The sequence below is a fragment of the Vulpes vulpes genome, chromosome 9, assembly GCF_048418805.1.
Source record: "Vulpes vulpes isolate BD-2025 chromosome 9, VulVul3, whole genome shotgun sequence".
NCBI classification, from domain to species: Eukaryota; Metazoa; Chordata; class Mammalia; order Carnivora; family Canidae; genus Vulpes; species Vulpes vulpes.
Window position 1 is genome coordinate 44,355,626 of NC_132788.1, and position 13,502 is coordinate 44,369,127.

Here is a 13,502-nt window from a genome sequence, read left to right on the forward strand (position 1 = left end):
TAAAAAATAAACCAGCCACCCCCCCCCCCCCCCGAAAAAAAGGCAAAAGAAACCCTCAGGCTCTGCTCCAATCCTCCGCCCTAGGTAGCCTTTCCTGGGCTTCCTTCGTGAACGTTTTTCTACCACTAAGATCTCGCAGCAGAACCGCTGCCGCCCGCAGCCCGCCGCCCCGGCCCCGCCGCCCCGGCCCCGGCCCCGGGCCCTCCCTGCAGAAGATGCTTCCTCTGCTTCCTCTAGACCGTCCCGCGGCTTCTGGGCGGCCGCGGAGCGCCGAGGCGCGGAGCCCGGGAGCCGAGGTCCGCGCGCCCGCCCCGCAGGAAGCCTCGCCCAGCCGGGACCCCGCCCTCCCGCTCCCGCCCCCGCCCTCCCGCTCCCGCCCCCGCCCTCCCGCTCCCGCTCCCGCCCTCCCGCTCCCGCTCTCCGGCTCCCGCTCCGGCTCCCGCGGCGCCCCCGGCGGGGAGGGGCGCGGCGCGGGGGGCGGAGCCAGCCACGGGCGCAGCCAATCGCGGCGGCGGCGCGTCCCGGGGGTCCGCGGCTCGCCGGGCGCGCGGGGGGCGGGGCTCCGCTTGACAGTGGCGGTCGCCGGGCGGCGGACCCGGGGCGCCGCGAGCGGAGCGCGGCTCGGGGAGCGGGGCTCGGGGAGCGCGAGCGGCGCAGGCGGCGGCGGCGCCCGGTCCCCGCCGGCTCGGGCTCTCGGCGCGGCCAAGTAGCTTCCCGCGGCGGCGGCGGCGGCGGCGGCGGCGGCGGCGGCGGGCGATGCTGCGGGTCTCCCCAGGCGCCGGTGTCCTGGCCTCTTCCTAAAGGTACTCAGCCTCGCTCGCCCCCTCGCCCGGGGCGCCGCCGCGCCCGGCCCGCGGCTTTGTGGGCTCCGGCTCCCCGGAGCGGGTGGGTGGGGCTGGGCGGGGCTGCGCCGCCGGGGCCGCTTTCCCCGCGAGGAAGAGGGTGGGGGCCGAGGGAAGCAGGGTGCGGGGGGAGGAGGGCTGTCTCCGGCAGCAGCTGGCTGCATCCCCGTCCTCCATCCTCTCCTATCTCCATGTGGTTAGAAAGAGGTTTTGTTCCAGGACAAAGTTTGATGCTAAGACTTGAGGAGCCAGACGCGGGGGTCCCAGAGGCCCGCAGCTCTAAGGAGAGTGGAGCACGCCTGGTTCTGAACCTGGGCATGCAGAAGCCCGTGCCACTTTCTAGCCCAAGCAGCGTTCCTGACACAGGCCGTTTCTTGAGGGGATTCCTCTGTGGGGATCCCCCTTAGGGAGGGGCTTCGGATACAGGGCATCCAGACCCCCCCACAGACACTTACATTATGGCTTTTGATTGAAAACAGTGCAGCAGGTGACCGGCTGGCCCCCATGTTCTTCCCTCCCTAGAATGGGTGCAACCAGTATCTATACTCTAAGAGCTTTAAAAATTTAAGTCAGCCTTCTAATTAAAGATCCCCCCCCCAAAAAAAAACAACAAAAAAAAAATAAAGATCCCCAAGCACCAATGTGTCCAAGGTCCCGATGATTTCTTCTGTCAAATCTTGACTAGTTTCTTATTACCATATGCTACCGATCAACTTTCTTTGAGTGCTGGGCGGGTGCTGTGGAGCACAGGAAAGGGAGGAGAAGTTGTAGCCCGGCTCTTAGGGTGGGAGGTGGGAACAAAGAATACAGAACACGTCTACCCACTTGAAGATAGGAGAAAGTTTTAACCTTCAAAATAAGGTAGGTTACCTGGGGATTTTTGCTTTACAAAACTTCCTCCAATGCAGATAAATCATTAGAGTTAGACTGAGTTTTTCACAAGATTGCGGGAAGAGGCCTATTTTAAAGTAGCTCACGTGGCTACCCCTTTGACTTAAAATTTGCAGATTTCAATAAATATATGTAGATTCTGTTTAGTTCTAATAAACGTTTCTGATCATATTTGTGGATTAGCAAGCTTACTTTATTCATTTCTAACTAAGACATATTCGTACTATAAAACAACTACATAATACCAATTTATGGGCCCTGGAGACACCATAGTCAAGGACACTTGACCAGACATCCTGTTCTGGTCCATAAGATTTACTCGACACCAGGAACATAACTCCTGTAAGAGCATTTATATTATAAAGAGAAAGAAACTTCCTTAGTGGTGACACAGTAGTGTCCAAATACTGAGCACATACTATGTGCCAGATATATCACTAAGTTTTTACATATATTGTTACTTGAAATCTCATAGTCTACCTGATGAAATAGTATTACTCACCCTGTTTCAGGGACTAAGGAGATATATAATTTTCCCAAGATTATGTGTCAAGTAAATAATAGAGGTGGGATTTGAACCTGGATCTATTTGATTCCCTGCCCATGCTCCTTACCACTACTGTATGCTATCTCCCAGCCCCTCCTGAAATAGACTTGCCATATTATAATGTAGTAGGAAATACTGTCTCTACTGGCCTCTTGGATTCAAGTCCTTTATAGACTGTTTCTCCCTCTAGGAACTCAACACCATGCCTGTGCCCAGCAAGTATTCCCTTCACCAAAGGGCAACATGAAGAACTCCCCAGATTCCCCCTTAAGCCTCAGTCCCCAGCATGTATATCAGACAGACATCTCCAGACATATAAACTCCTTGTCCTTTCAGAGAAGTGGGTTCTGGAAGACAAGTAGCCAAGTGTTTCCCTCACTGCCACTTAAGGAGCAATCTCTACCCTCTCAGTCATCCCAAGTCTGTTTTAGCTCTGCACATATAAGTACACGCCACCAGTTGGCAGCAATACATCCCCTGCAGTGTTCACACTGGCACACTCATCTTCCTGTACCAACTGTCAGAGAATTCCTGACACAGGCCAGCCTATTTAAAAGGAAAAACTGAAACAAGGTTGCTTGCTGGGGACAGTGGTATTAGTCCAGGGAATTCTTGGATTCTCCACTGCTGACCAGAAAGGGAATTAACATAGGGTCCTAGGACCAGGAAGTAGGCCTTCCCCATAGTGTGAAATGTCATGTCCATGGTGTAGCCCATTAGCAACACTATTGAAGATAATGTGTTCACCGTATAGAAACCCATTTACCTGTTACCTTGGTGATGGGTGTGGCCACACACCTGTTTATGATTTGATTACTCACTTTAACACAGTTGTCACTGGCTGAATGGTATCAAAAACTGATGTCACACTTGTGACACAGTGAGCTTTGAAGCTGTGCCTAAAAAAATTGTGTGTGTTATAATCGACAGCCATTGTTTTATCATTTCTCCTCCCTAGGGGTCTGTGTGTATGTTTTCTGTCTCCCTTGGTATAGTTTTCAACTCTCTCTGGTTCCAAAATAATTCGAAGTACCAAGCCTAAAGAGAAATAGATGCATTTTTGAGCTCAGGCCATATGCTGCCTGGAAACATATCCTTGTAGTTGGCATTTTACTCATGTTACTCTAGTGCTAAGAACCTCAAAGTCCCGTATGCACGCTTTGGGATTTCAAATGGACTCTCCTGTCTAATTATTTCATTCCTTACCCTACAGCAGTTGGAAGGTTTGAGTTTAGAATACAGCCCCAGCACCTCCCCTCTAAATTCTCTAAACTGCCAAAAACTGGAGCAGCACTAATTAAAGTTGGGAAAGTAGAACATGAGGTTTGCTCATTGTCACACTCTTGGATGAGAATGGGAAATGTACCAAAAACGTTGGGGAAAAGGATATATGTAGACTTCTTTTTTTAAAGATTTTATTTATTCATGAGAGACACAGAGAGAGAGAGAGAGAGAGAGAGAGGCAGAGGGAGAAGCAGGCTCCATGCAGGCAGCCTGACGTGGGACCCAATGTGGGACTCGATTCTGATCCCGGGTCTCCAGGATCACGCCCTGGGCTGAAGGCGGAGCTAAACTGCTGAGCCACCCGGGCTGCCCAAGATGTAGACGTCTTTAAAATGACTGGTGATCTGCAAAAGTACACCAAATTGATACCACACAGTGCGCCTAAAGTTGGGTTCGTACAGATACTTTATTAACTTAAAACTGTCCATTATCAACAAACTTCTACTTTGTATTGTATTCTATTTATAAAACTTCTCATTAACTAGCTATCTATTTTTGTTTCCATATTTCATCAAAACTAAAATGTCATTGCTTATAAGATATAGCATTATTTTTATGTTATATAAGAAGAAAGACAAAATACTGCCAATTATAACACGCATGCCACCATGACACTGTGTGAATCAGTCACACTACTTTCTCATTGCTTTCAATCTTCCATCTCTTCCATGGGTTTTGATTCTTTTTCCTGTTTGTTGCTTCATTAGTGTTGCTTCCCTAAGCAATGTGTGATAGGTAATGGGTTTGCATATATCTTGGTAACAAACTGTAACAGATTCCTCTTCTGTGTCTTTCTTTTTTCAATCTGGTAAAGTGTTTGGATCTTGCTTTGCAAGGTAAAATGGAAATGCCAAACAAAGACAAATGTTTCCCTTAGTAATATAACATTTATGTCCCACTGCTCTGTTTCTGTGCTGTGGTGCATACACAATAACATCTTCTTTCAGTGCCAAATCATAGTGGAATCTTTCTAAAAAATCGTTTAAGTGGCAATTAAACAGAACACATGTAGTGCCAACAATGCCCATAATTTAGAAGTGATAACAAAATGAATAGCTGTGACCAGATTTATGCATGTGCAGAGAAATGACGATGGTTCTGTGACTACTGCCAAGTTATCAGCAGTTTTAAGATACCATCAATATTAAGACATCCCATTTCAGAGATGCTAAAATGTGAAAAAAAAAGAACCAAATCAATGAAATATGCTAATCTGTGCCTATCTAATTTTATTGACCCTATTGATTCATTGTGCAAGGACTTTTTCTGTATTGTTCTCTACTATATGCTAGCCACTTAAGGATAGTCCATGACACAGTTAATCTGCTCAATAAATAAATGTCCATAGAATAAGTGAATGAATATCCTCCCATGGAAGGCATGGAGACACATCAAGTAGTTCTCTACTCTCCTGCTGGTTAGCAAATGTGTTCTTAAAATTATGACATTGACAGAAATGTCAGACATAGAAAAAAGGTATAGACCAGCATTAAGTCCTTAATTTTATTTACAGATCCCTATTCAAAATATGTTATGCCATTACAAAAACTAGTTTAGGATGGAAGAAATTCCTTTATAGCTTTCATTAATCTTTGATCACTGAAAGAATTTATAACAACATAATACCTTGATTCTTTCATACAATCCCAAATCATAAATTGCTTGAATTTTATGCTTTGTTCAATTTCTTGTACTTGTCCTACTAGATATTTGCCAGAAACCAGAATTAATAAGTACGTGATTTTCTTTCAGTAGACTCCTCTGAAACAGAAATTCAGTGGTGGTGACCTTGTCTAGATGTACATCTCTGAGAGAATATATATGTTTGTATACATGCACACACTTTAAGGCCTTGTCTTACAGTCTACTTTTGTAACCCACCAAAAAGGCCATCTTGACATTTTGACAAAGAAAAAGATGAAAAGAAAGAAGGAAAACCTTGCCAGGTAATACAGCCCTCCGTCTGTCATTGTTTCCGCTTCCTTATTGCTAGATCACTCATGGGCTTCTGATATACATTCAGTCTGCTTGCTTAGGGAAGAATAAATAGTGAGTGTCTTTCCCCATGTACAGGCAAAGCAGTGTGTGCTATGAAGAGACCTGGCAAATAGATCAGAGCTTTCTCTTTCATATGATAAAAAATAATTATTAATTCAATCTTTTTGGTTGTACACTAAAGGGACTTATGTATAATTACTTTTATTAAGCATTATTAACATGCAGCCAGACCTTAAAAGTTTTATTTGTTTAGAGAGCTTGCACATGCTTTCATGTGAGCGGAGAAGGGGCAGAGGGAGAGAGAGAATCTTAAACTGAGTGTGGAGCTGACCCCAGGTCTTGAACTCTGGACCCTGAGATTATGACATGAGTTGATATCAAGAGTCAGGTGCTTAACTGACTGAGCCACCCACACTCCCCAATGACAAAAATAATTTAAAACTTGTTTTTACTGAACACACAGGGTGGGATGAAAGAAAAACAGAATAATCTTAGCTGCCAATTCTATGATTATGTGGGATGTTTTAATTAGGTATGGTAAGACATGCAGACATGGAAATGACTCTCATAAAGGAAGGAATTTATTGTGCTCACAGATCCGTAGAAGCAGGAGGCACATACGCCATGCAGGGCCACATGGAGGTGGAGGGAGTAAGGGGTGACTGTAGGCAAGAGAAGAAACAGGGGAGCCAGGGCCCAGTTTAGGATTGAGTAATTTCAAAGAGCTTGGGGCACAGAGCCTGTCCCTAGTTGTCTGGTACCTGGCCCTGGGGTGATGAGGGCAGGTGGACAGCAGCACTGAGTGTGAGGGTCTGAGTATGGGCTCTAGATTGATTGGTTTGCATATGAAAAGCACATTGGAAGGCAAATTATTTATCCCTAGAAATTAGCTCACCCTGTGAGGGGCAGTACCTGCTGGGTCATGAAGACCCCAAGAAGTTGAAACATCAGAATACTGAAAATATGTCATAGTTAATATATAGAAATTTAAAAAATAGTCCATTAATGAATTAGCCCCATATACACATGGAGTATTTAGCCAAATGTGCATGAATGCCTTGCTCGGGATCTGACACATGGTACTCACCCAGTAAACATTAATTACATCTGAGTTGTGGTACCAGATGGTCCAGCCATGCTCACAGTCAGCCTTTGCTGCATATTGCCATCAGGTGCACAGTGTTCATCTTGAGAAAAATAAAAAAATAAGGAACCACACTGCATAAAGGATCCCCAAATGAAAGATGAACCACCCAGGATGAAGAGAAGGCAAAACTGTTACATTATTAAAAACATAAATCAACTCTTAAGCAAATACATCTTTAAGATCTTAAAATCTATAAGGTAATTATATGTTTGGGGTAATTCCTTATTCACTGTGGATTTGGAATATTAAAAAAAGTCAGGAAACATGAAAATTGCAGGAAACTTATAGAAAGCTTGTTTCTGTGTAAAATTTGGAGTTGCAAAGGGAATTGTGTATTGTAAATGTCAGGCTCAGGAGTACACTTGTAAATGTGAGTTACTCAAAGTAGAATCAAACATACTATTATGTGGTGACACAGGTCTAGGCATAGAGTATTTAAAATATACCTGTGCTTTACTGATGCTTGATGGAGGATAGCGATGAGTGGGATGGACGTGGGGTTAGACTCAAGACATTACTTTTTTAAAAAAGTGTTATTGAAGTATAGTTGACACACAATGTTACATTAGTCTTAGGTGTGCAGGTAGTGATTTGACAAATATATACATTATGCTATGCTTACCACAATGTAGCTACCATCTGTCACCATTTAACACTATTACATTATATTCCCTCTGCTGTACCTTTCATTCCTGTGACTTACTCTTTTCCACAACTGGAAGCCTTTACCTCCAACTCCCCATCACCCATTTTTGCCCATTTTCCTGCTCCCCTCTCCTCTGGCAACCATTAGTTTGTTCTCTGTATTTATGGGTCTGTTTCTGGTTTTTGTTTGTTTTGTTTTTTAGATTTCACAAATAAGTGAAATCACATGGTATTTGTCTTTCTCTGGCTTATTTCATTTAGCATAATGCCCTCTAGGTCCATCCATGCTGTAGAAGATGGAAAGATCTCATTCCTTCTTATGGCTGAATTGTGTGTATGTGTGTGTATATGTGTGTGTATTTCACATCTTCTTTGTTCATCTCAATGAACACTTGAGTTACTTCAATATTAAAAATATGCTTTTTATGATAAATGGCAAGAGTGCAGGAAGGTAGAAGTGTTAGGGCTCACAGTAAGTAGATGAGTTGTTGCAGTGGTCAAACTCGTGATTTCTCTTTCTGTGGTTGATTAATAATTGTAATGTCTTTAACGTCCAGTGACTTTTCCTTAGAATCTTGACCATGCATGTTAAGAAATAATAATGAATACGTAAGTGGGAGGTCCATGTAATAATAGAAGAAGAGTAATTTCTTCTTATTGCCTTCTGCTTACAATTCTTTCCATTTGGAAGCAGCCTGGGTGGCTCAGTGGTTTAGCGCCACCTTCAGCCCAGGGCCTGGATCCTGGAGACCTAGGATCAAGTCCCATGTCAGGCTTCCTGCATGGAGCCTGCTTCTCCCTCTGCCTGTGTCTCTGCCTCTCTCTCTTTCTGTGTCTCATGAATACATAAATAAAATCTTAAAAAAAAAACCAATTCTTTCCATTTGTAGCTCTTGTACACATCTACTTTGCATTGTGTAAGAGCTTATCTATGTTGATGGAAATTGTAGGGATGTTTTCACTGGAGCACAGCTGCTACCCCATTGTGTTTCCAAACTGACATCATAACTCTTTTATTAAAGTAACAATATTAGCCTAAACTGGACAATGAAAGATTTTCTGCCTGGTTTATGTTGCTGACCTAGATTTGATGTTGGTCAGGACAATCCTTGGGTTTATCCACACCAGTGAAGAAATATCTCTTAACCTAATATATGTCTTGAAATCCAGGCTTTTAATGTCCTCTTGAACTCTTAATTTCATACACAATTTAGACCCATATGAAAATGGAGTATTCAGTCAAATGAGATAATGTGCAGAAGCATTTGAATTGTCAAAAAAAAAAAAAAAAAACAACCGTGATGAACAATTACATCTACATGAGTGCTGCATGTTGCTTTCAACGTCAGTGATACTCATGAGTCCTTTGCTTTCTGGAGCCCTTTTCTTTGTGTTGATGCATGTAAGTGAGACCCAGTAGGGGGAGGGGGAGGTGAGAGGGAGCAGCCTTCCTGGATCTGTTCTAAAGTATTTGCATTCTATTTTAGTTTTAACCTTTATGAATTTGAATTGCATTCTTTTGGTGGTGGAGTGGAAAGAGGCATATCCTTGCTTATCTTTTCAGCCCTAGAGCTTAGAAAAGTACCTATAAATAAATAGTAGGAACCTAATAAATATTTGCTGATTTAAAATATATTGTTTGGTTGACATGGGAATTCCTACTCTTCTTTGGCACAAAGATTCTTACTAATAATGAAATAAAAGTCTCACATAATATTTGATAATTTGGTAGTTAAATTATCAACACTGAAGTATCAAAAACGTCAAAACTGAAATTTTAACAAATAGAAGTCATCAAGATAAACTTGGTTTAACAAATTAAAAAATTTGTTAAAATGGGGGCACCTGGGTAGTTCAGTCAGTTAAGCATCCCACTCTTAATTTTAGCTCAGATCATGATCTCAGGGTATTGAGATTGAGCCCCATGTTGGACTCCATGCTAGGTGTGGAACCTATTTAATATTCTCCTTCTCTCTCTCTGATCTTCCCTCCCTAAAAAAAGAAAATCTATTACAAATGATCATTATTAAAATTCTATGATATGGGACTGAAAAGTAGAGAGACACAAAGTGTATAGAAATTCTAGATTTTGATTTAGATTACCTAGGGAACTTAATGTAAGACACACAAATAAGCAATACAACTTTGAAGGAAAGGTCAATTACTTAATGAAGTTTGCTAGAACAAAAGAATAACAGTTTGAAGAAGAGAAAACAGTAAGAAAAAGAATAACATATTTTGGTTATAATCAAATACAGGTTTCCTCTGCTAGCAAAAGTAGAGCGTTCCTGTGAAGCCTTTTGTAAGCCAAGAGGGTGTAAAGTGAAAAAGCAATTACCATTTTGTAAAAGTGAAAATCTTCTTCATATTTCTTTTGGTTAGTGAAAACAAGTACTAACATTGGTCTTTTGTAAAAGGTAAGTGGTGTAAAGCAAACTTTCCGATAGCAGAGGAAACCTGTATTGTAATAAATTTCAGATAAGCTATAGTATTGAATGTTGGAGAAAAAAAAGAAATACCATTTAATAGATATTTGTCATATATTTGTCCAAACCTATAGAGCATACAACACCAAGAGTGACCCATAACATAAACTATAGACTTTAGGTGATTATGATGTGTCCATATCGGTCATCAGTTATAACAAATGCCCCACTCTGATGGAGGACTTTGATAATGGGGGAGCCCCATACATGTGTAAAGGGGTAGGGGCATATGGGAAATCTTTGTACCTTTACCTCTGTTTTGCTGTGAATCTAAAACTGCTCTAAAAAATGCAATCTCAATATAAAAGAAAAGAAAAGGAAAGGAAAGGGAGAAAAGGAAGGAAGGAGAGAGGGAAGGAGAAAGGAAGGGAGGGAAAATAAGCAAAGTAATGTATTATGCCAGGTGTGAAGGCCATGAAGATTTTTCTAAATGTTCATGTCATCATGACAGATGCAGGGACGCTTGGGTAGCTCAGTGGTTGAGCATCTGCCTTTGGCTCAGGGCAGGATCCTGGATCCTGGGATGTAGTTCTGCTTGGGGCTCTCTACAGGGAGCTTGTTTCTCCCTCTGCCTATGTCTCTGCCTCTCTCTCTGTGTCTCTCATGAATAAATACAATCTTAAAAAAATAAAAACAAAACAACAAATAAACAAAAGACAAATGCATTGGGATATAAAAAAGTAAAAAGCATTTAAATAAGGAAATAAAATAATTCTAAAAGGTAAAATGACAAAATGAGAAAGAACATGGGTAATAAAAACTTATCCAAAATATGTAAGACTGGCTCAATTGGAAGAGCATGTACTCTTGTTCTCTGGCTCAAGCCCCATGTTGGGAGTGGAGAGTACATAACTAGATAAATAATTAAATAAATACATACATACATACATAAATACATAAATAAATATAAACTTAAAAAATAAAATATGTAACAAGTTGATGTGAATAGGGATATTTGGTATGACTACTCAGATTCTGGTGCATAAGGTGTTGAGGAAGATGAGCAGACATTTTGGACACTGAAATACAGATATTAGATCATCACATGATAACGTCCAGAGCATAAAACACACAGATTGATTGCTGCCGCTTAAATAGGTGTAGTTTGTGCTTTGACAAAAATCAAAAGTGATTTGGAAAGTTGGAAGTCTGTGTCTGTTGACTTCTTTTTTATTTGTCGAACTAGTAAAACAAAAATAATGATAATCTTTGAACCACCCTAAAGAAATTAAATCATAGGGACTTTATTCAGAAACCACTTGCGATAGAATTACATATCAGGATTTTCTTCTTTTTTTTTTTTTAAGATTTTATTTATTCATGAGAGATACACAGAGAGAGAGAGAGAGAGAGAGAGAGAGAGAGGCAGAGACACAGGCAGAGGGAGAAGCAGGCTCCATGCAGGGAGCCTGACGTGGGACTCCATCCTGGGTCTCCAGGATCACACCCTGGGCTGAAGGCAGTGCTAAATCACTGAGCCACTCAGGCTGCCCCATATCAGGATTTTCGTCTTTTACTTAGGTGTTTTTCCAAGCAATATAAACAAATCCAGCAAAAGGATTTTTTTTTTAAACCAAAAGGAGAACTTTAATAAGCTTTTACGGCACTGCAATTACAGGAATATTAACCTATAACATGCAATAGAAATGATGATGCCTTCTGGACATATTTGACAGATAAACCTGACATTACAGTTAACAGCAACATATTCTGTTGAAGAAAACAAATGCAACTTAGTTCAGCTTTCAGGTTAGAAAATGTATGTTTTTACTGTAATGTCGAGTAGCATTTAGAAAGTTTAGTTTTCCTTTTCTAACCTCTAAGAGACAGTTATGATTTTTTAATGCAATCATAGTATGCAACCGCTTTCACATTGAACACTCAACAGTGTGGACATTCAACAGACTCTAATAGGACCTTAGACAGTATCTCCACCATTGTTTTATGTCTTAAAAGCACACTTATCCGAAACAGCATGTAAGATTTTGCAGTTTGATCACACTTATCCCAAACAGTACTTAAAGTTTTTAAATTTGGTCTCAATCCTCATAAAATATTCACTTCAGCATTATTTTTCTTAACTCTATAGAAACTGCAGGTGAAAACTCTGCCTCTGTGAGTACTGCGTGAGAATGGGGAATAATTTTCTTGACTATGAAATGATCAGAATAAAAGTTGGAAGTCTTTTGAACAGTGGCTACAGTATGTATATTTGGTATGTTTTTGAAATAGGAAGAGCTTTGACACAGCCTGACCTGGACTTGCTATCCCCTCTTCCACAGAATGAGAAGTGAATCAACACCTGTTGAAGACTGTGGCTAGTGCCAAGCCGATGGCATTACAGTCTCTCCTTACTTCATTTCACCCCCATAGCAGTCCCCTGTGTAATAGACCCAGTTATCATCTCTATTTTACAGGTTAGGAAACTGAAGATCAAAGAGGTTAGATATTTTTACTTAATGTCACCCTGATAGCAAGTGAAGAAGTTGAGAGAAGAACTCAGTGTTTGACCCCAGAATCATACATTTAAGCACCTCCATAATACTCCCAGCATATAAGCTTGACATTCCTCAGCCTTAGCTTCCTTGTCTATAAAATGAAGCCACTGATTTCTACTGGGCAACTTTGTTGTGAGTTTGCAAGAGAATATATATAAAATATCTAGTGCACTAGTGGCCTGGTACAGAGTAGTTGTCTATTGTTATTGCTACTTTTGTTGCTTTTGGAAATGACTTTAATGTGAAGTCAAGTGAAAATCCTCACTATTTTTGTCTCTCAAATTTAGCCCGGTCATGTCTATTGCTATGGCATCCATTCTATCAAGCTGTTCACCATCGTATAGCTATAGAAACTTCCTTGCTGGCATCCATAATCCACTCTAGAACATCTCTTCTCCAGAACCAATCTTTGCTACCTCACGTGGAGCGTCTAGATGACTAGAAAGCAGAAGTGGAAATAAACACTTTAAAGTGGGGGTGCTGACCAGCATTACTCTGCAGGAATTCTCTGCCACCCACTCAAGCAAAACAGTGGAATTATATCCATCAAAAGTAGAACATGAGGAACATATCCACTCAACACTCTTGATGCCAAGAATTGAGGAATTCTTACCTGCATTTGCTATTTTTTTTTAAAGTCCTGGATATTTTATCTTCTCAAGTAAGAAGAAAACCATTGGCAACCCTAAGTTTACTCTTGAAGCAATGACTAGAGTACATTTAATTACAGATTCCATGAGTTTGTAAGTAGTTAGCAGGTCTTTAACATTCTTGTAAATATACATAAACCACATCTTCTTTATCCATTCATCTTTCGATGGACACTGAGGCTCCTTCCACGGTTTGGCTCTTGTGGACATTGCTGCTATAAACATCGGGGTGTAGGTGTCCTGGCGTTTCATTGCATCTGTATCTTTGGGGTAAATCCCCAACAGTGCAATTGCTGGGTCGTAGGGCAGGTCTATTTTTAACTCTTTGAGGAACCTCCACACAGTTTTCCAGAGTGCCATTAGAAATGACAAATACCCACCATTTGCTTCAACATGGATGGAACTGGAGGGTATTATGCTGAGTGAAATAAGTCAATCAGAGAAGGACAAATATTATATGTTCTCATTTATTTGGGGAATATAAATAATAGTGAAAGGGAATAGAAGGGAAGGG

The 13,502-nt window shown here is 41.5% G+C and overlaps 1 protein-coding gene across 1 annotated transcript in view; it reads left to right on the top strand.

Moving 5' to 3' along the window:
• Positions 1-664: 664 nt before the first annotated feature.
• Positions 665-13,502, top strand: part of FRY (FRY microtubule binding protein) — a 428,782-nt gene continuing 415,944 nt past the window's right edge. The window contains exon 1 of the mRNA XM_072719962.1: positions 665-803. The gene's annotated coding sequence lies outside the window, so the exon portion shown is untranslated. The remainder of the gene's footprint in view (positions 804-13,502) is intronic.